Consider the following 20,257-nt stretch of genomic DNA (forward strand, 5'->3'; position numbering starts at 1 on the left):
TGCCGGGTGCCTCTCAGGGTGGAACAAAAGGATGCAGCAGGAGCAGTAAGTCTTCCCAGAGCCTCAGTCTATGTTTCTGGAGGCTTCCTCTGCCCAGCTCAGCTCTGGTGGGCAGAGCTCAGTCAAGGAGAGGCCAAGGGTTGGGGAGAAACAGGCCTGTGGAGTAAACCTGGAAGAAGAGGGACATTTTTTGGCACATTGCTGTATTTTTATGCTTGAGGATTGGGGACCTTGGACCTTCGCATGCAGATTTATGCCAAATGAGATGCAAATCAGGGTCCCGCTTTTCTGAAGTCCTGGCCTCTCTGTCTCCTAAGACCTTGACCCTGGGACCTCAGCTGGCTTCTAAGAAATAAAGTGTGTATGGGTTGGGGGAGGGAGGAGAGAAAAACATCAATTTTACTAAAATGTACTCACTGGGCAAATGCATCAGATATGACACAAAGCACTTAAGAAGAAGAGGTAAATCGGGAGGGGAAGGAGGGGCGGGGACATGCAGGGGAAGAGGAGTGCAGTGGGGTCGGAGAGGCCCCGGGCAGCAGCCTGGGGCATTTCTTTGGATTGGCTGTAAATGAATGATAGTCAAATGGGCGCAAAGCACCACAACGTGCCCCGGCCCAACGAGGCCCAAGAGCGAGAGATCCTGCGCTTCCAGCATTTTCGTCTTGGTTATCTCCCGGGTCCGCGAGTGGGGCAAGCCGACCCTGGCGGGCGGCAGAGGGAAGGCGCCCCCTGCCGGCCGAGCGCGGAGACGACCCGGCCCTTCCCGGGCCACGCGGCGGGCGGGCGGGAGGCCGGAGGAGGGGCGTCTGCCGCTCGCCTCCAGCCTGGGCGCCAGACGCCTCGACTCCTAAAACTGCTAGGCGGGCGGCCACCGACTGCCCGGGTGTGTGTGTGTGACACGCTCAGCTCCAGGCCCCCGCCCGCCCGCCCGCGCGGGGCGCGGCCTGCGGAGCCGGCGAGGGTTGGCCCGAGCGTGGGGTCCGCCACGCACGGCACCTGCGCTCCCCGCACGGCTCCCACACTGCTACCCCCAGACGTCCGCACCCCCACGGCACCCCGCGCTCCCGCACATTCACTCGCATTCCCCATCCACGGCACCCAGCGCCACCCTCGCGGGAACCCCGTGCCACAGAGCAGTGCGCATCCCTCTCCCCACCGCACCCCGCTCTCCCCACTACAGAAAGGTCTCCCCCAGGACTCCACGGCGCCCCCACCCCGGCACCGGGCTCAGCAGCTCACACACCCCCTCCCACCCGCCGGATCAGCCCCCACACTCGCACACACACTCAGGGCCGCCACTGGGCCCCCCAGAGCCCCCGACAGAGTTGCCAGGGCGCTCCCTGGGGTCCACGTCTGCCCCTGGGCGCGGACGGGGACGGCGGCGGGCGGCGCCCCACTCCCGAGCCGGCCCGCACGGAGCCCGGGCCCCTCTCCGCGGCCGGCGCCCCGGGGCGGAGCCGAGCGCGATGGGCGCCGAGAGGGAGGCAGGTGGCGCAGCGGCGGCGGCGGGGGGCAGGAGGCGGAGGCAGAGCGCGCGGGGCGGGGGCCGCGGGGCCCCGTGAGACACTCGGGCGAGAGCGCGGCAGCCGGAGCCGGGCGCCCGCGAGCCAAAGGCGCGGCGGCTGGACCGGGCGCGGGCCGAGGAGGCCAGAGACCGCCCGGGGCGGCGCTCGCGCTTTGTTCCCGCGCGGGCAGCCGGGAGGGCGGAGCGAGCGGCCGGAGCCGAGCCCGGGCATGGCCCAGGCGGCCGCCCCGCGCGCCCCGGCCCCGCCGCGCGCCTGAGTCTGACGCGGCGGGAGAAGACGGAGCGCGGATCGCCCCCAAGTTACGGAGGCGGGGACCGAATTCGAAGGAAAAGCCACTTCAGGAGCCAGGTCGCGAGAGTGCGATCGCCTCCGTCTGCCGGACCTCCGGACCGTAAGTGCCCCGTCTGTCCCGAGCGCCGCTGCCGCTGTCACCCCGACTTCGCCCGCGGCTGCCGTCCGGGGGCTTCTTGCGGCCGCGCCGAACGCACGGGCGCCCCGGGCACCCTCTTTCCACTTTGCAAAGTTGGAGCCCACGGTAGGGTGGGGCCAGCCCACTCAGCACCCACCCACTTGGGCTGAATGCCCACCCCCCTTCTCCAGGTGAACCGAGAACTTGACCTGCCCGGGATGTGGTCAAACTTAAGGTGGGAACTGCGTCTGGAGGGTGGAGAGTCCCGTAGGCTCCCCTGGCGGATCTGGGCTTCCTGACAAAGGCCCTGGGCCAGGTGACAGAGGACTGGGAGGGGGCCTAGAGGGTGACCCTAGGATAGATGGAGGTTCCAGTGCCTGGCTGGGAGGGTGGTCAGAGCTCTCTGGAGCCCCTGCCCCTCTTGTTTTGGTTCCTGGCCCTGCCCTTCAGGAGAGTGGTGGTCCGGAGTTAGATGGTCTTGGGCGAAGTCTCCTCAGACACCCTCAGGGGGGGGCCTGCCCCCCTCTGGATGATTGGGGAGAGGAGCTTGAAAGCTTTCCTGACAGCCCGCGGTGCCTCCGGTGCAGCCCCATGGCAGTGATTGTGCTCACACCCTTTGGGAACCGTCCATCTGCGTGTAGGGCAGGCTGGGAGCCAGGCTGTGGGAACCGCGGGGAGGGAGGTGTGAGCCGATGTGGAGGGACAGATGGCTGGAAATTCAGCCTTAGATGGGCTTACGTGAAGCAGAAGGCAGTGGGGCCAGTGGCAAGCCACACTGTGAGCCACTGGGCTCTGAACACACAGCCCCAGGCTGTCCCTCCTCCCAGCCCCTGGGAACTGTGTGTGTGCTGGGCCTGGGAGCCACAGAGTAGTGGGCAGACCCCTGTAGGTGTGGGGACCCTTGCCTTCCCCCCCCCCAAAAAAAACCCCTGTATTCCCCTCCATTAGGGCCAAGGCCTGTTCCAGAGGCCAAGGACAAAAATATTTCCTTTGAGAACAGAGGAGACCTTATGCGCCTCTGTAGGGTGATCTGAATAATTGTCAGGCCCTGTCTTTGACCCTGTGGCCAGGATACTGCTTCATTATGTCTAACTGGGCGTGTGTTTCCTCCCCTAGACCCAGAAACAGGAGGTTCCCAGGGCGGCCACCCTCAGAGGACAGGGGTTGGCTGGGGACAAAGGGGGGGTAGCTATTCTGCATCCTAGCATTGCTCTTTCAAGTTGCTGCAAGGTTCAAGAAACTTCTTAAGGTTGGAACCCAGGAGAAAGGTGGGCTGGGCCCGAGAGGGTCCCACTCTCACCTGTCCCAGATACAAGGCGGCCCCTGGTATCCTTTCTGCCGCAGGCACGGGGGCAGGAAGGTCCTACCCACAGTTCCTGGGCACATGCTTGTATAGAGAGCTCGTGCTATGACATGCACTGGGGTCCAGCAGTGTCATTTGCCCCACCCCTACCCTACCCTTCTGGATGGGGGAAGCCCCAAAACTCACTTGGGCCCAGGAGGCAGGCAGAGGCTTCTGTTTGGTGCAGCCGACACCGCCATGCCTAAAGAGCCACGCTGCCTGGAGGGCTATGCTGCCAGACCACTTATACGTTGAAAGGGAAAAGGAGAGAAAGGAGACAAGCTTGAGCGGCGGGGACAGATGTGGCATACGTGCTCCCCAAGAGCTAGTCAGACACAGGGCGGGAGAACATCACATAGGACCAATTTTCTGGGGGAATCCAGCTCTCTCTTGATCTGTGTGTGATGGGAGGAAGGGACAGTCACGTGCGTGGTACTCGTTTACACACAAGCCCAGCTTGGGCTGCTGGGCTGAAGGATTTCAGCAAAATGTCTCCCTCCAGGACCCCTGGGGCTGCCTCGGGCCAGCCACCAGCCCTTTTGGGTCCACACGCTCTTCCTCTGTCACCCGGTTATCCGCATAATTGAGTTACCACCTCCAGGAAATCTCTCTGATTTGGCTCCACATATTTTCATTTCTGCATGACTGGAAGAAATTAATTTTCCTTCCTACGCAAGGATCTGGAGACGCCGGAAGGCTGGGTCACTAATCTGAAAGATTCAAGCCAGCAGGGCTGCCACCTCTCAGAGGACCAGCCAGCCGCAGAGAGGGGGGGCGGGGGCAGGAATGGGGGGTGTGGGCAAGGCATTCCCGCTGCCTGAAACCGTTCTGAGGCTGCTGGCTGACCTCCCCATCCCCTGTGGCTCCGTGAGTGGGTTGTGTTTGGGGTCATCTGATTCATCCTCAGCCTCCCATGGCACCAGGATCCTCAGGATGGTGGTTGAATTCAAATGATCTGAATTCCTTCCCGAGTCAGTGTGTGCGTGTGTGTTAGGACTCCAAAACAGGGAAGAGGCTCTGTGACCCATTTCCCTGGAATATGGTGAAAAGCTGCACACAGTAGGTGCTTAATTAACGGAGCTCTCAGGGAGGGAACTGGCATTTCTGTGGGGCACCTCCGTCCTGCTTGTTGTGTCCTGCACTCATCTGCCCACTGCACTGCTCTGGCCCGTGCCTGCATCTGTTCCCAGTAACAGCAGCCCAAGTGTCAGCGCCTTGTTGGGCCCTTACTATCGGCCGAGCCCTGCTCACACTGAGTCTGCGTGACACCTGCAAGGCTGGTGGGACCTTCCCTTTTTCACAAATACCCAGCATGGTGCGGGCCCATCAGGCTCAGGAGGGAGTCTGGGTTCTGCTGCCCCCCACCCCCCACACTGCATGAAAGCGGCTGCCTGGTGTCAGCCCCTGCCTCGGCCTCCCTTTGCCCAAGGCCCTCCTGCCCTCATCCTGGCCTTCCTGTCAGCATTCCTTCTACACCTGTGGGGACAGGTGGCTGGCTGCTTGGTGCTGACTGGGGTTAATGCCTCAGATGTCCGAACTTTCACCTGGACTCGCCTCAGGCACATGAAGCACAGCTGTAACTGACATCAGGAAGAACACCTCGGCTTTGTCTGGGTCACAGTGCCTAAGGCCAGCGCCATCCCAGCTGTTCCCAGTTCGCACCAGAGCTGGGAGGGGATCATTGTGTTCAAGACCTTCTAGAAGCCACTGGACGTTGTCTGGCTGTTATAACAGGGCATCCAAACATAGCATCACGTTGATAGGAATTCATGTCTGGGCAGCTAGTGTCACCTCCCAGGCCTGGGAGGAGAGAGGTGACCTGAACTCTGTCATTTGTAAGTGCAAGAGTATGACCGTGATTGCACTTACTGCAAAGAAATGCCCCGGGAAGTGTCTGCCACCCACTGCCCAGTCACGGAGCAGACAGTGAATGAACACCTGTGTCATGCCAGGCAGGGGGTAGCGTGGTCATAATGCAGCACCAACAAAAACTCACACTGTGCTGGCACACTTCCTTACATTTAACAAGCCTGAAGGTGGGCACCGTTGCTGTCCCATTTTCCAGATGGGGATGTGAAGGCCCAGAGAGGTTCACCAGAGGCAGGTGGGCAGGCACCACACTGCTGCTCCCGTGTGGAGGTGGCCAGGCCCCTGGAGCAGCCTCCAAGTTCAGAATCTGAGGGCCAGTGTTGGGCCCACAGGCACCTGCTTCCGCAGAGCCCCTGGAGATACGATGTGCACCCATGCCTGGAGCCACTGTGTCATCTGAGGGAGGGACAGGAGGAGGCTGGAAACTCATGATTGGTGGATGCTGCCTTTGCGGGTCGGGGCTATCTGGGGGCAGTTCAGAGGGGTTGACAGGCTCTTTTCTGGACTGTGGCACAGCTTCTGGAAGATTGGGTCTCCCAGGTCCTGGCCAGGCGGGCAGGCACCATGCTGTGTATTGCAAGAAGCCAGTCGCTCCCTGGCTTATTCTGGCTTATGCTTGTGGCTCTCGGTCTCCTCAGGACTGTTTGGGACAGGGAACCACACCTCTACATCTTTTCCTGAGGTCATGCCCTCAGGCTTTTGGGTAAAAAGAACAGGCCTGTTTCTACTTCTGTGGTTCCCTGAATCTGGGATTGCTCCCCCCCGCTACTCCCACCCCTCCTTACATGAGGCCCAGATAAGGCCACATGGAGGGCAGGGGCTGCAGGAGAGGCCCAGCCCCCGAGTGCCTCTGAGGGCCGCCTTCAGCCAAGAACGCTAATGCAAGCAGGCTCTGCTGTCTGCAAGCGAATTCCTGGAGTGGAAGCCGCCCTTGCAGCATCAGTGGAAAGACCCAGGCAGAGCCCTGGCGTTCAGGATGGAAACTTATGATGATGAAAGTGATAAATAATTGGTGCCTGGTTCCCACTTCTGAGTTCACAGCCAGACCCAGGGTGCAGGGTGCAGGGTTGGGCTGGAGCCTCAGACGTGCGAGAACGCGCTTCCCGCCGCGCTCTTTGCAGCACGGTTTCCTGCAGCAATAAAACAGAAGTTAAGACTTCTGCTTTTCGTAATTCGTGGGACCTCACGGTGAGCCAGATGTCACTGGAAGGAAAACAAAGATGCGTAATAAGGAAGATGTCTCTTCGCCAAGGCGCCAGCGCCCCCTCTGCTGCTCAGCCACACACTCTCCGCCGCCTACATCCGTCCTGTTCCCTGTGCACACACACTGTCAGCCTCCCAGAGCCAGACTCAGCCACCCAGGCGGCCCCTGAGGCAGGGAGTGTGGTGGACGTGGCAGAAGGAGGTTTGGGGAGGATGTCCGGGCACTGGGCACTGGGACATTTTTCTGTTTACTTGAGCAGAGAAAAGTCCACAGTAGGGGCAGGGCAGGAGGCAAATGGCAAGATGAGACGCTCCTGGACCTCTCAGGGGCAGGTGGGGAGAACGCCTCGTGTTCCGATGGCCCTGGGTGACATGTGGGACCCCCAAGGAAGCTCTCGCCCAGTGGTCCTGACCTGGGAGCAGCCAGGAAAGGGAAGTCCCCCAGCTGCGGAGGGCCCCTCTTACAGGGAGGGAGGGGAGGTGTTGCGAGGCCAGGGGGCTGCAGCTCTTTGCCGAGCTCCTGCCCCATTCTCTGAGGCAGTGGGGAGGGGGAGGGACAGCATGCTGGCTTCTCTGAGTCCCACTGGTTAGATTTGAACCATGATTTCTCTCCCACTGATTGTGTGGTCATCAGCAAATCGCTCACCCTCTCTGTGTCTTTGGTTTCAAAAGCAAAATACAGTCCCAGGGCTCCTGTCTCCTCAGGTTGTGATAGGAATGAAAAATCCATGTGACCTGGCATGTGGTTACTGGCTTGGGGACGTGGCTGTCACATCCCCGCTCTAGGCAGACACCCAGTGCTGTTCTGGGATTCACTGGTGGGTAGGGCATCAGACAGTTCTGCACTCAAACCCCGTTTCTCCCTCCCAGACAGCACTGGGTCGGGGGCCTACTCTCCCTACCCCATGTCCTCCTGTGCAGCCCGGGCCCCCGCGCCTGCTGACCCACCTCCCCACACATGACGACACAGCACGCTCAGAGCCAAGCTCTCTGTGCTCTGTGCCACCTGGGGACACAAGCTTCATTCCCCAGCTGCATTGCCCTCCCATTTCACAGAGAGGAAACTGAGGCTGGGGTCATCACTTTCCGTAGCTCCGTGGTGGCAGAGGTGGGATTTCCACTCAGGAACCAGTTATCTAACTCGAGAACCTCTGTGTTTTTGCCACACCACGTCTCCAAATAGCTGGTGGTGATTCTCACCAGGCCTTGGGGTTCCAAGCCCTGGCCTCTTGCTTGGACTGTCATCTGGCCTCAGGAGCCCTTGTGTGTGTGACTGCACACACGGACGTTAGTGTGAGTGTGAGCATATAATGTGTGTATGTGCAAGTGTGAAAACCAGGCAGAAGAAGGAAGTGTCACCTCCACCTGACTGCCTTGGGCATTTATAGGAGAGCCCATGCCCATCTAGATGCCAGAGCTGATAGCAGTGGAAGAGTACCTGCCAGGTCTTACTCTCCACCTGCTCCTCCCGGCCCAACTGCACTGTGACAACGTGGGAACTTCGTCTAAGTGTAACCGAAGCTCAGGTGGGAACCAGCACAGAAGTCAGAACAGACTTGCCCCGCACCCTGGAGACAAGTCAGCGTTCACTGACGGGACCAGCAAAGGCCTCAGATAGAACTTTATCCCTGGACAGCTGTCACTACACACCCGCATGGGCTGTCCCAGGACGTCCGTCACTGCCCTACATGGAATGTCCCAGGACGTCCGTCACTGCCATCTACATGGACTGTCCCCAGATGCCTGTCATTACAGAGCTACATGGGCTGTCGCAGGATGCCTGTCACTACACTATTACATGGCCTGTTCCAGGATACCTGTCAGTACACACCTACATGGGCTGTTGCAAGACACCTGTCACTGCACATCTCATGGACTGTCATAGGATGACTGTCACTACACACCTACATGGACTGCGCGGGATGCCTGCCACTATATATCTACATCACGGTCCCAGGACGCCTCTCACTCTACATCTATGTGGGTTTGTCATGGGAGAGCCTAGTTTTGGGAGTCAGATGCCTAAATTCTAAGCCAGCCCATGTGCTAGCCCTTCACTTTGGCATTTTTGTGGCTTCTTGGCCCACGTGAAACCTCCTTTTGGAATTTCAACAATCATGGTTGCTACGTATCTGGTAGCGGGACCCACCACAGCACCTGGCACAGACTCAATTTCCATACTGACCCTGGGGGCTTCTAGGTTGAGGCAATAACCGTGAAATCCGGGACTTAATTTATCTTAATGTCACGTGTACAGGGGCCTTTTATCTGATTCTCACAGAGCCTGAGGCCCCCTCCGGGTACCCTGGACCCCTTTCCTGTGTGGTCTTCCTCACATCACAATGGCCTTCATCCCAGTTAGACCTCCTGGTTTAGGAGGTTATTCGGGCAGACCTTCCCATAGGGTTCCTCCTGGCCCCCTAAGGACATGCCTACATATATGGGGGGTGTTTTGAGGTAGAGATAGTAAGATCTCCACATCACCAGCCCGCTGGGGCCTGCCCTCATTCCCAGTACTGCCTGCCCACTTGCTCAGTCCCTCAGGTGGGAAAGAGCGCAGGGCCTGGAAAGAGGGGGGCTGTGGCCTTCCCACATTAGCGCCACCATAGGATGGGCCCCAGCCACCAAGGGAGGAAGGTCAGCCTGGCCCCTCACGCACCCGTGGCCCTCACACTGAGCTTGGGATCCCCAATCCTGTGCTGTTAGTAACACAGACAGGCTGCTGCATGGAGGGGGTGCCCTATCTCAGTCTCCCCAGTGGGGTGTTTCAATTGTGCTAAAATCCACAGAACACAAAATTTACCATCTTAATCACTTTAAGTACACAGTTCAGTGGTATTAAATACATTCACATTGTTGTGCAACCGTCAACACTATCCATTCACACAGCTTCTCATCTTCCCAAGCTGAAACTCTGTCCCATTAAACACTGACTCTCCATTTCCCCTCCCCCAGCCCCTGGCACCCACCATTTTATTTCCTACCTCTGTGAATTTGACTCCTGCGGACCTCATATGAGTGGAATCATGTCGTATTTGTCTTTTTGTGACTGGCTTATTTCACTTAGCATAACGTCCCCAACGTTCATCCAGGTTGTAGATCCCTTCTCCCATCGATGGACACTTGAGTTGCTCCACCTTTTGGCTCTTGTGCGCTATGCTGCTGTGAATGTGGATGTAAAATATCTCTTTAAAATCCTGCTTTTGATTCTTTGGGGTATGTCTTCAGAAGTGGAATTGCTGGGTCATATGGTAGTTCTATTTTGAATTTTTTGAGGAACCTCCATTCCACCATTTTAACCGTTTTTAGGTGTGCAATTCAGTGGCATTTAGCACATTTACCATGTTATGCAACCATCACCACCATCTAGTTCCCTCAAGTTTTCATCACCCCCAAAAGAGACCTCACACCCATTTGTGTTCACTCCCCACGCCCCTCCCTCCAGCCCCTGGCAGCCACTAGTTGTCTTTCTGTCTCTGTGGATTTGCCTGTTCTGGACATTTCATATAAATAGAGTCATACAATATGTGGCCTTCTGTGCTGACTTCCTTCCCTTAGCATGATGTTTTTGAGGTTTGTCCATGTTGTCCCGTGTCAGGACCTCACTCCTTTTTAATGACTGATGTCTGATGGCAGGGTGGACACATTTTGTGCATCCATCATCAGCTGATGGACATCTGGGCTGTTTCGAGCTTTTGGCAGTTGTGAATAATCTGTTGTGAACATTTATGTGCAAGTTTTTGTGTGGACATGTTTTCCATTCTCTTAGGTCAGTGATGGCGAACCTATGACACGCGTGTCAGAGGTGACAGGTGAACTCATTTTTTTGGTTGATTTTTCTTTGTTAAATGGCATTTAAATATATAAAATAAATATCAAACATATAAATCTTTGTTTTACTATGGTTGCAAATATCAAAAAATTTCATTATGTGACACGGCACCAGAGTTAAGTTAGGGTTTTTCACAATGCTGACACGCCGAGCTCAAAAGGTTCGCCATCACTGTCTGAGGTCTAAGACCGAGAGGAATTGCTGGGTCATGTGGTCACTCTAAGTTCAACTCGTTGTCTACTGGGTTTCAAGGGATGAATTAAGAAGAGCTGCCTGCCCTGGTTGCCCAGGCTTCCCTAAATGTCACTGGTTCCTCCCACAAACCTGTGAGGGTGGCCACCGCCGTCCTCTTTTCACAGGTGACCACATTGTGGCCTGGGGTGGTGAACACAGTTGCCCAGGGTCACCAGCTGGTGGGGACGCCCTTGCCGGGTGCTTGGAGAGGATTGTTTGAACAGCAGCAGCTCGTCTGCCTGCAAGCTGTCACTGTATTTGGTTCCACAAACAGTTACTGAATCTCCCCAGCACCTGCGTCTAACCTTCATGGCATGAACAAGATTTCGCATCTGGTCTCCCAGCTTCTATCCTTGTCCCTCATTTGAGAGATAGATTGGGGTCCTCGCATCAGGGGTCCCCTTCAAAGCCAGTCCGATGAGGCAGCTCTAGGGACAGACCAAATTGTTGCAGCGGCTTTGAGGCCACACGCCCCCACCCCCAGTTGTTCACTGAAATCCCTTTCTTGGCTGTTTCCAAACACACAGGCATGTTCCCACCCCAGGGCCTTTGCACTGGCAGTCCCTCTGCCCGCAGTGCTCTCTCCCTGACACCTGCATGGCTCCCACCCGTCCTTCATCAGGTCTCGCTCGGGGGTCTCCTTTCAGTGAGTGGCCTGCCCCTGCTGTTCCTCCAAGGCAGCCCCGCTCTCCCTGTGCTGCGCCTTTTCTTCTGTGTGTCGCTGCTCGGCTCCCTCCTAGAAGGTCGGTTCTGTGAGGGCGGCACTTCTATCTGTATGTTCCCTACCACCCCCCAGAGCCCAGACAGGCCCCTCCTGCAGGAGGTCCTGAGGAACAGACACATGTCCCACCTGGGAGCCCCCACTGCATCTCCCAGGCGCCGATGCCTAGGGTCCCGGCTGGTGGGGACGCCTTCGCTGTGTGCTTGGAGAGGCTTGTTTGAACAGCAGCTCGTCTGCCTGCAAGCTGTCGCTGTATTTGATTCCACCAACAGTTATCTCATCGCCAAGTCTGCTTCCCAGCGCCCGCGTCGCTGAGACTTGCCTGCACAGGGGCCACGGAGGGAGGCAGCTTAGGGTCATCCTGGGCAGTCTGCACACCTGACATTGTTCACCCCCAAACAGATGTTTCTCAAGAGCTCAGTTCTCGCTCAGAGGCAGGAGAGGGCACATCCAAGGGATCCAGAAACACTCACTAGAGCAGGCCCTGGGTGCGCGCTCACAGAGGTCACCAGTTCCAGCTGCTGCCAGACAGCCCACCCCGAGCACGGCCGTGTGAACAGCCATGAACACACCGTGCTCCGGGGCCTGGGTCAGGAGTTGGACGAGGCCTGTCGGGGACGCTGTGTCTCTGCCTCGGGGTGTCTGGAGCCTTGGCTAGTGGCCTTGGCAGTTGGGGCTGCTGACACAGAAGGCCCGGCCCTGCAGGGTGTCCTGGCCAGTGTATGCTGGCTGTTGACAGAGCATCTCCATGGGGCCCCTCCCCCACCGCCGAGGAGGGAACTCCTGGTACATAAGGAGCCTCTGGGCCGTGGGTGGGAGGGAACCGAGTCCACCTCCTGCAGGGAGGTCACTGTGAGGTGTGGTCAGAGGAGGAGGGAGGGGAGTATGGAAACTGTCAGGTGTGAAATCAGGACAGGACCCTGGCAGTGTGGCCCCATCAGCTGATGCAGCTGCTGTCCCCCTGGACACCCAGGCTGACCCCACACAGGGCAGGAGACCTGAGGAGGTCCCTGGAGAGGGATGGATAGACTCTCCCCTCCCCCAGTCTGTCTGGACACAGGGAAGAATCGGAACAACCATATCCTGGCTGGAGTGCATGGGATAGTTGTTTTTCATTTCTCTCCGCGTCGGAAAACAGCGGAGCCCTCTGTGTGCAGCAGAAATGCGGTCCCTCCCTCTTCCTCTCACCACACCTGGTGGGGTCCGAACTGTGGACCATAGTGACCTTAGTTTCCAGCTGTTGTCTCACCAAGAGGCTGACCCCGGGCGTGGGGGGGGGGGGGGTCACTGCTACCCGGCCTGTGAGACGCAGTTGAGACATTTAGTTGGGACAAGTCTCCCATCAGAATGTAACTGGTTTGGGTGCATGCTTATTCCTTTCACAAATAACCACTGAGCACCTGCTGCTCATGGCCCTGTTCCAGAATCCAGCATCAGACCGCTGCCCTCGGGGCGCTGCTACTCTGTTAGGAGAGAGACAGACAATAAATGAAGGAGACAAGTGATATTTTCTCCACCCAGGGCCCCAGGGAGGGTCATGGGCTGGGTGGAGGTCACTGTCCTGTCAGGTCAGGCCTGTCTGATAAAGTGACAGTGAGCTGAGGCCTGGAAGGGGAGGGAGCCAGGTGGCCATCAGGGCACAGCCTCTCTGGCACAGGTGACAACAGCGCAGAGGCCAGGAGGTCCATCTGAGGACCAGCAAGGGGGCCTTGTGGGTGGGAAGGTGCAGGGTCGAGGGCAGGAGGTGACAAAAGGCCGGCATGGGAGCTGCGCTGTAGGCGCTGCGGGCTTTGTGTAGGCAGAGGTGCTGGTGTGAATACTAACGCATGAAAGGCAGTGAGTGTCCTGCGTGCCGGCTTTGTCCTATCATCCGAGGGGTCTGTCTGACTCGCCACCCTGATAACTACACAGCAGCGACCAGTTTGTCCCGGAGCCAGATTCCCGCTCAGAGCTGGGCCTGCAGGCCTCCGGATGGCATCCCCAGCTCGCAGGCCCCGTGGGACCCCTTCAGGTTAACCGCATCCCTCTGTGCGGGAGCCCACGCTGAGGCCCAAGGACGCCTGGAACAGTCCCGCTGGTTCGTCGTAGCCCCACAGCTGGCAGTTTGGGGCTCACCCACGTCCTTCCTAAATAAAGCTCTTGGCTGACCACAGGTCATCTGTGTTGATGTGCCACGTGGCGAACCTCCGTGTCAAAACATGTCCCACGGTTTGGCCTGGCCACCCCTGCCACGTGGGAGGAGGTGGAGGGGTGGCTGCTTGTCTCCTGAAACCTGCACTCCACAGGGACGGTCAGAAGATGGACGTCCCGGAGACCAGGCAGGCAGGGCCTGCTGGCAATCTGGTGGAGTTTGGTGCTGCAGGTAGAGGCTTGTCCAGCTGGATATCGGAGGAGGAATTCTCTATCCCTTTTAGGAGCCAGAATAACCCTGATTTGCTCCTCACTTCTCAGCATCGGGCGTGTTACTCCCCGATCAAACCTACTTGCCCCAGCTTCCGGAAGCTCTGTATTCTGGTGGGTGAGTCAGGTGTGAGGTAAGGGAAAGTGAGTCCTACAAACACTCCTGGAGCACGCAGAGACCACCCTGCAGCCAGGGACCCTGCTCCCGCCGGCCTTGGGGACCTGCTGGCAGGGGCAGCAGGTGTGAGGACACTCTGGAAATGGACGGGAGCCTGGTCTTTGCCCACTCAGCCTCTCTTGTAAAAACAGGCATATGAAAATGTTCACACTGTCCAGGTGGGGAGGGTGTGCACCCCATGGCCTTGACAGCAGGCAGGGCCTTCCTACTTCTCAGCCTCAGGAAGACCATCCCGGGGACACACTGGAGATGAGGGTGCAGTGGCCCCGAGAGGCTGATGCAGCTCTGGATGAAACCCTGGAGCCAGCGTTTCATGTCCCTGACCTCTCAAAGGCTCAGTTTTCCCTGCTGTAAAATGGGAGGTGGCATGCTCCACCGGCCTCCAAGCCTAACACCTTAGCAGGAGGAAGGTACTCTCACATCCCCACAGAAAACCCCTCGAGGGCTGTTTGACTCAGCAGGGCCACACCCAGATCTCCTGGAGGTTCTGGGGCCATTTGGTGGAAAGAATCAAAACATCCAGAAGGTTCCCACACGCAGGAGGAAGGCAATGGAACCTGGCTCCTCACTCTTCTCCCCCAGAGCAGCTGCCACCACGGCTGCACCAGCGTCAGGCCCATCTGCCTGCCTGGCACCTTCCCAAGTCTACGGGGAGAGGGCCCAGGCAGAGCTGGAAGCAGACCCTCTGCCACTGCAGAAGTGGCCCGTTCATTCTGGGGCCAGGGAGGTGTGGGCTCATGGATGAGGCCACACTGTGTGCCCTGAGGCAGGCTCCTGCCCTCTCTGTGCCACTTGGAATCAGCACTGAAATTCTACCTGGGGGCTGATACACTCTGAATGAGCCCTGGGCTTGGCCACAGTGAGCACTCACTGACCAGTGACTTCTAGTTTCTCCCGAGACTGTCCCTCTGTTATAACTGTCTGCCCCACTGCCTGTGTCACCCATGAGGGGGTGGAGAACATCATCTGTGACTTTGAGAAATATTTAGATAGGTGGGAGGAGGCCCCACCTTCGGGTTTCAGTGAGGCCCACCACCCCTAATTCATTCATCCAGCAGGGGATTCCCTGTGCTGGTTCATTCACAGAGAGGTTAAGTCCTGGCCCAAGATCACTGGGGTTTAAACCTGGTAATGTGGTCCACAGAAGACGTAACCTCTTGGGTGTGGGGCACCAGCCCTTGACTCTGGGCCCATCTGTGGAGAGCGGCCACAGTGTTTGGACAGGTTCAAGCCTCAGACTAATGAGAAGGCATGGTCCTCTCTTGACAAAGCCACGTGCAAGTCCTAGCTTGGAGGGAAAAGCCCTCCCAGCACAATTATAGCCAAAGGCTATAGTTGTAAGCTTGACCCTATGGTCTGAACCCGTGGTCCCACGTGGCTGAGTGTTATGGGCTTGATAGAGATCAGGCGCATGTAATTGAGTAGATTCGAAACCCATGAGAACGTTGTAACCATGCCCTTACTTTGCCTCATGGAATCTGGCTATAAAATAAAGACACGGCTTTCAGACTGTGGCGCTGTCGCTAGCTCTCCATCAGAGAGGACAGCATCCCACCCAGACCCAGCTTTCTTCTCTTGTCTGTCTTTTCTCAATCCTTCACCGCCCCCTCTCAGGCTCACCAAACCTGGCTGAGCTGGCTTGGCACATATGGCGCCCAACGTGGGGCTGAGTATGCCATGGCCGTGCCAGCTTGCCACACCCACCCTCATGAGCCCCTGCCTGGCCCTTCACCCCTCAGTACTCATCCCAGGGGGTGTGCTGGATCTGAGATCCCTACAGTCTTTTCCCTGCAGCCATCTCTGATTTGAAGTCCCAGCCAGTGAGTTCTCCAGCCTCCTCCCTTGATGTCTGGACCACCCAGGGCTGTGGGACTGCCAGTGGGGTGTCTCTCACCCAAAGGGCAGGCCTTGGGGGTAGATTCTGTTTCCTGGCTGCTCCTCGCAGAGCCTCTTGGGCGTGGACATGGCTCTGGCTTTGTTGGGGTGAGCTGGCCCAGGACTCCTTCTCTGACAGGCCCAGGGCCCCAGTGTGCTATGGGGGAGCCCCAGCCCTTTAATGACTTGACTGCTATTAGGTTGTTTTATTGCTCAATTTGGTTAAAAGGCCCCAGAGAAGCTCCCCAACCCTTTTAATGGCTAGTGGGTATTGAAAGGAAATGTGCATTGCAGAAGATCTGAAAGAGGCTCCCGCCCCATCTAGGTCTCAGGGTGCAAGTCCTGCAGCCACAAGTAGGGTGGGCCCACAGCAGCTCAGGAAACCACCAGGCAACATGCAGGAATTCAGCTTGGTGGCTGCCTGGAAGGGGAGGCAGGCAGGGAACAGAGGGCAGAGAGGCCTGCAGGAAAGCCCTGGAATCTTCACATCCATGCTTCAAGACAGAGGTGAGGTCCCCCCACTTCACGAGGAGCACTCAGGCCCAGGGACCCACTCACAGCCCATGGCCAGACAGTGGATGGACACCTGAGTTCACACTCAGAAGCTGTGCCTGCCCCTCACCAGCCTGTAGCCAGCCCTCACCGTGCCAGGGCGCCTCTGGGTCTCCCCATCCCCATTTGCCAAACTGGGGAGATTGGATATTTGGAGACGCCACAGTGGATCCAGGCAGTTGTGTGAGCGCCGGCTGGGGCCCCTGCAGAGCTGCACTAACTGGGTCGGAACCCGAGCTCTGCCCTTCCTGGCTGTGTGCTTTGGGCAGTTACTTTACCTCTCTGTGCCTCGGTTGTCCCATGTATAAGATTGGAGGGTAATATGTTTTACTTTTTTTATCTGTCGTAATGGAATGACCTCACAGGGCTGCTGGGAAGATTAAATGAGTTAATATTTTGTTGGCCACGGCACTGGCTGGTCGCCTCTCCTCTCTCCAATGTTGGAACAGGGTTTCGGGCGGAGACGTGCAGCTCATGTCTGAGGGATGTAAGCAGTCGGTGGAAGGGATTTGCCCCTGGGGACCAGTGTGGGATGGACTCTGGCCTGTCCATTTGTGTATTGTTGACCCATCCCTCAGAGAAGGCCCCTGGTGCAGACAGCCCCCTGAGCAGACACCAGCAGTAGCTGGAGAAGCAGACTGTTGTAGAACATTGTGGGCCCCAAGTTTCTCATCTGCAAAGTGAGGGGTTGAGTGAATCCTAATGCACCAGTATGTGGGGTACCTTTGCACACTGTTAATCTGATGCCCATGGCAGACATTGCTGGTCGATCTCTGCCCACGCTCATGGTGGTGGCAGGCATCACTAGTTGATCACAGCACTCCTTTCGCATTGAACCTGCCTGAGGCAGCATCCTTCTTCTGGAGCAGCTCTGGTGCCCCATCTGCTTGTACTTGCGTTCTAGCGGAAACCTACTAGCTACTCTAGTTGGATGGGCTCTGAGGGCCAGCCAGCTCTGATCATTTCAGCATCCATTAGCTGAGGTAAAGATGGGGAGCGTGTCTGACAACCACACATGTCTGTGGGAGGCAGGGTGTACTGTCCTGGGCCGAGGAAGGACTGGGAGATGTCCCTGGAAGGAGAGACCTGGGGCATGGAGGTGGGGCCCAGCTGCCCAAAGTGTGGTTCCCAGGACCTGTCAGACTTGCAGACTCGAGGGTCCACCCCGTACCTAACTCCCTGGAATAGCATTGGCATGTGAGCTTGGTCCACTGTGATATAGGTGATGTATACACCACAAGCCCTGGATTGGGGTCCTGGGTTCGAATCCTGCTCTGGCAGGCGCAGGTGGTGTGACCCTGGACAGGTTGCTGCCCTCCGGGCCTCTTGCTGTAAGTAGGAATGTTCATGGATGAGGTTGCCTGGTTCATTGGGTGAGCAGGTGCTGAGCGCCTCCTGCATGCCCTGGGCTGGGTGACAGTGAAGCAGGCAAAGGAGGCTGTGTCATTACAAACCCAATGAAGGCTGAAGGGGAGGACAAGCCAAATGAAATGCAGGTGCCGGGTGGGTGGGTGAGGACGCTCCCCGGAGCCTCCAGCCACGTACAACACTGTGAGCACTCAGCAGGTGCTCAGTGAGCAGTGGTGCCCTGTAGGGGGAACTCTGATCCCTGCCCCCTAAGGCAGGCCTCCTGGATGAGATCCAGGCCTCCATCCCTCTGGCTGCCTCCCTGCCCCAACAAAATATGGCCAGGACGTAAGTGGGGCACCCTTAAGGTCCCTTCTCGGTGACAAGAGGGCCCAAAGGTGGAGTCCTGGGGCTGGAGGAGGCTGAGGGGCAGGAGGTGGGGCAGAAAGGGCGTGCAGGAGGGGGGCTTCACCCTCCCTGGTGTGCGCCAGGACAGGACACCCTTGACCACTGGCCCCTATGCAGGAGGACCCTAGCAGGAGGTGCCCACTGGGCAGTCCCGATTCAGGGAATCCCAGCTGGCTCTGTGCCACCACCTCCCTGCCACCCTCATCCTCCAGGAGCCAGACACATTCAGGATCCTTGCCAAGCTGGGGGGAGGGATGGCACTCGGCTTCTCTACTCCAGCCATCCTTTCTGCTGCCTGCGTGTAATTAACAGAGTAATTAAAAACAGGATGAGTTAATTGGTATTCATTTATGTGGCAGATGTTTTTAATTGAGGCAGGAAACAATTTACCTGTTTACATAAACAATGGCAAAGGCAGGCTTGTAAAACACATTTTTTTAATATTTTCCTCCCCCTTCTGAAAAAGAATTGAAGTACTTGGTCTCCCCTGCGCCTTGCCTACTATGAGAGCGGAGCAGGCCCTGCCTGGAGGGGAGGCCCGGCTGGGGGAGGTGCGGGAGGTTCAGGCCAAGAGGAAACATCTGTTTAAAAGCTCTGCTTCCAGAGGAGGCTGTTTTCCTTAAATCCAGAGAAAGGAGGTGTTGTTCCCAGGTTGCGGGGACGCCAGCAGGGCTGGGAAAGAGTAGGGGCCCCTGTCCTGCCAAGTTTGGTGCCCTTCTGGGTGGGGCGTTGCTGTATGCCTGGGAAGGCCTACCTTTTCCCCGACATTTTTGGAGGCTTGGTGTTGCACAGTCGGACCACACCTGCAGATACTCACCGTAGTTCCCCATAACACACTCGGCCACCTTGCTCACCGTGACCGTGATGCAGAGTGCAGACCTAGGACATCTGCTGGCAACAAGAACGGCACCATTTAGACCAGTGGAGCCAGGCTGGACCTCAGTTCAGTACTTGAGTTCTGGCTAAGAGAGAATTCAGAGCCAAGACTCAAACTATGAGAGAAAGTTGATTTAGAAAGTCACAGAGGTAGAAGAAGTGAGCTGTAGAAGAAATGGGCTCAGGAAGCAAGTTACAGGGGGAAAGAAGGGCCTTGGAGCTTGGGAGAGAGAAGCAGTGCCGTCCTCACCTTGAGGTCTCAGGGGAGGATCCCAATAAAATACTCGCCAGCTTTCCAGGTGTGTCCTTTGGGGTCAGGTCTCTACTGATTGGTGGGCCCCAGGGCAGGGGGTCATTAGTCAATGCAGCAGGTCCTGATGTCAGCCATGGCTTCGCTTGTCTGGTTTTACTGCTTTTCTGGGCCTGGAGCTGAAACACAACTGAGGCCTAGATGTATTCTATTCAGGTCAGAACCTCATTGTCCTGGGGACTGAATGCTTAAGGGCTCTTCTCCAGCCCCCTTTTTCATTCCCCCTTTACGGGGGTCTAACCTGAATGACTAGCAACATGCCAGGGGAGGAAAGGTCAGGGAAGGGTCCGACTCACATGACCAGCGATATGAAAGATCCGGGGTCTGAACCTCACTACCAGCGATCTGCTAGGGGAGGAAAGGTTACCCTGGGGTGTGGGGTCCTTGTTCTGCCTGCTGCTAGGCACCGGGGCTTTCCACCCTGGTGCCCTTCTGTACCTGGCCCATCGTCCTTGCTCTGCTCATGTCTATCTAACTGTTAACCACACATCCATCGACAGACATTGTCAGTCGATAGCGTGTCAGAGCTTCTCATGACCAAGGAGGCATATCATGTGTCTGTGCTGGGCACGAGCAGTGGGCCTGGCGCCTGACCTACCCTGTCTTTGCAGGGTCCAAACCTTTCAGCACCTGGGTTCAGGGACAGGACAGGTGAGCCCATCTGCATGGAGAGCTCAGGGAAGGGCCCTCGAGGAAGCAAGTGCTCAGGGAGTTGCCTCTTTGTAGATTGGCACTAAGGTGGCCCTTGCTGTATGCCTGGCTGCAGCAGTAAGCTTTGCGGGTGAGCAGTATTACTTTGATTCTCCTGCTAACACTCAAGGGAAGAGATAATTGTACAAGTGAGGACCGGAGCTCAGCCTCCACTGGAAAAGACACGTCGTCAAGCGGGGGGGGGGGGGGGGGGGGGGGGGACACTGATAACAGAAGCGTCTGACCTGTAGGCATCTTTGTTTGCCTTCTCTTGAAGGGTAAACATGCCCAGGATTGTATTTACACAGAGATATCTGGACGGATCCACAAGAACTGTCAGCAGAGGTGACTCCGGGTCCAGGGACTGGAGGAGCAGGGACCCTTTTCCTTCCCCCCCCGCCCCCCCTCTGCTGGGGGAGCATTGCCAAGACTGGGTTGTCCTGTGTGACAGTGACAGTCCTGGCCAGGGCCAGGCTGCCAGG

General features: G+C 57.4%; 1 protein-coding gene across 2 annotated transcripts in view; it reads left to right on the forward strand.

The window, feature by feature from the left end:
• The first annotated feature begins 1,567 nt into the window (after window positions 1–1,567).
• CBFA2T3 (CBFA2/RUNX1 partner transcriptional co-repressor 3) overlaps window positions 1,568–20,257 on the forward strand; it is a 61,222-nt gene continuing 42,532 nt past the window's right edge. For both annotated transcript variants that reach the window (XM_059667055.1, XM_059667056.1), the window contains exon 1: window positions 1,568–1,920. The gene's annotated coding sequence lies outside the window, so the exon portion shown is untranslated. The remainder of the gene's footprint in view (window positions 1,921–20,257) is intronic.

Source organism: Myotis daubentonii, chromosome 15 (assembly GCF_963259705.1).
Source record: "Myotis daubentonii chromosome 15, mMyoDau2.1, whole genome shotgun sequence".
In the NCBI taxonomy this organism is placed as follows: domain Eukaryota; kingdom Metazoa; phylum Chordata; class Mammalia; order Chiroptera; family Vespertilionidae; genus Myotis; species Myotis daubentonii.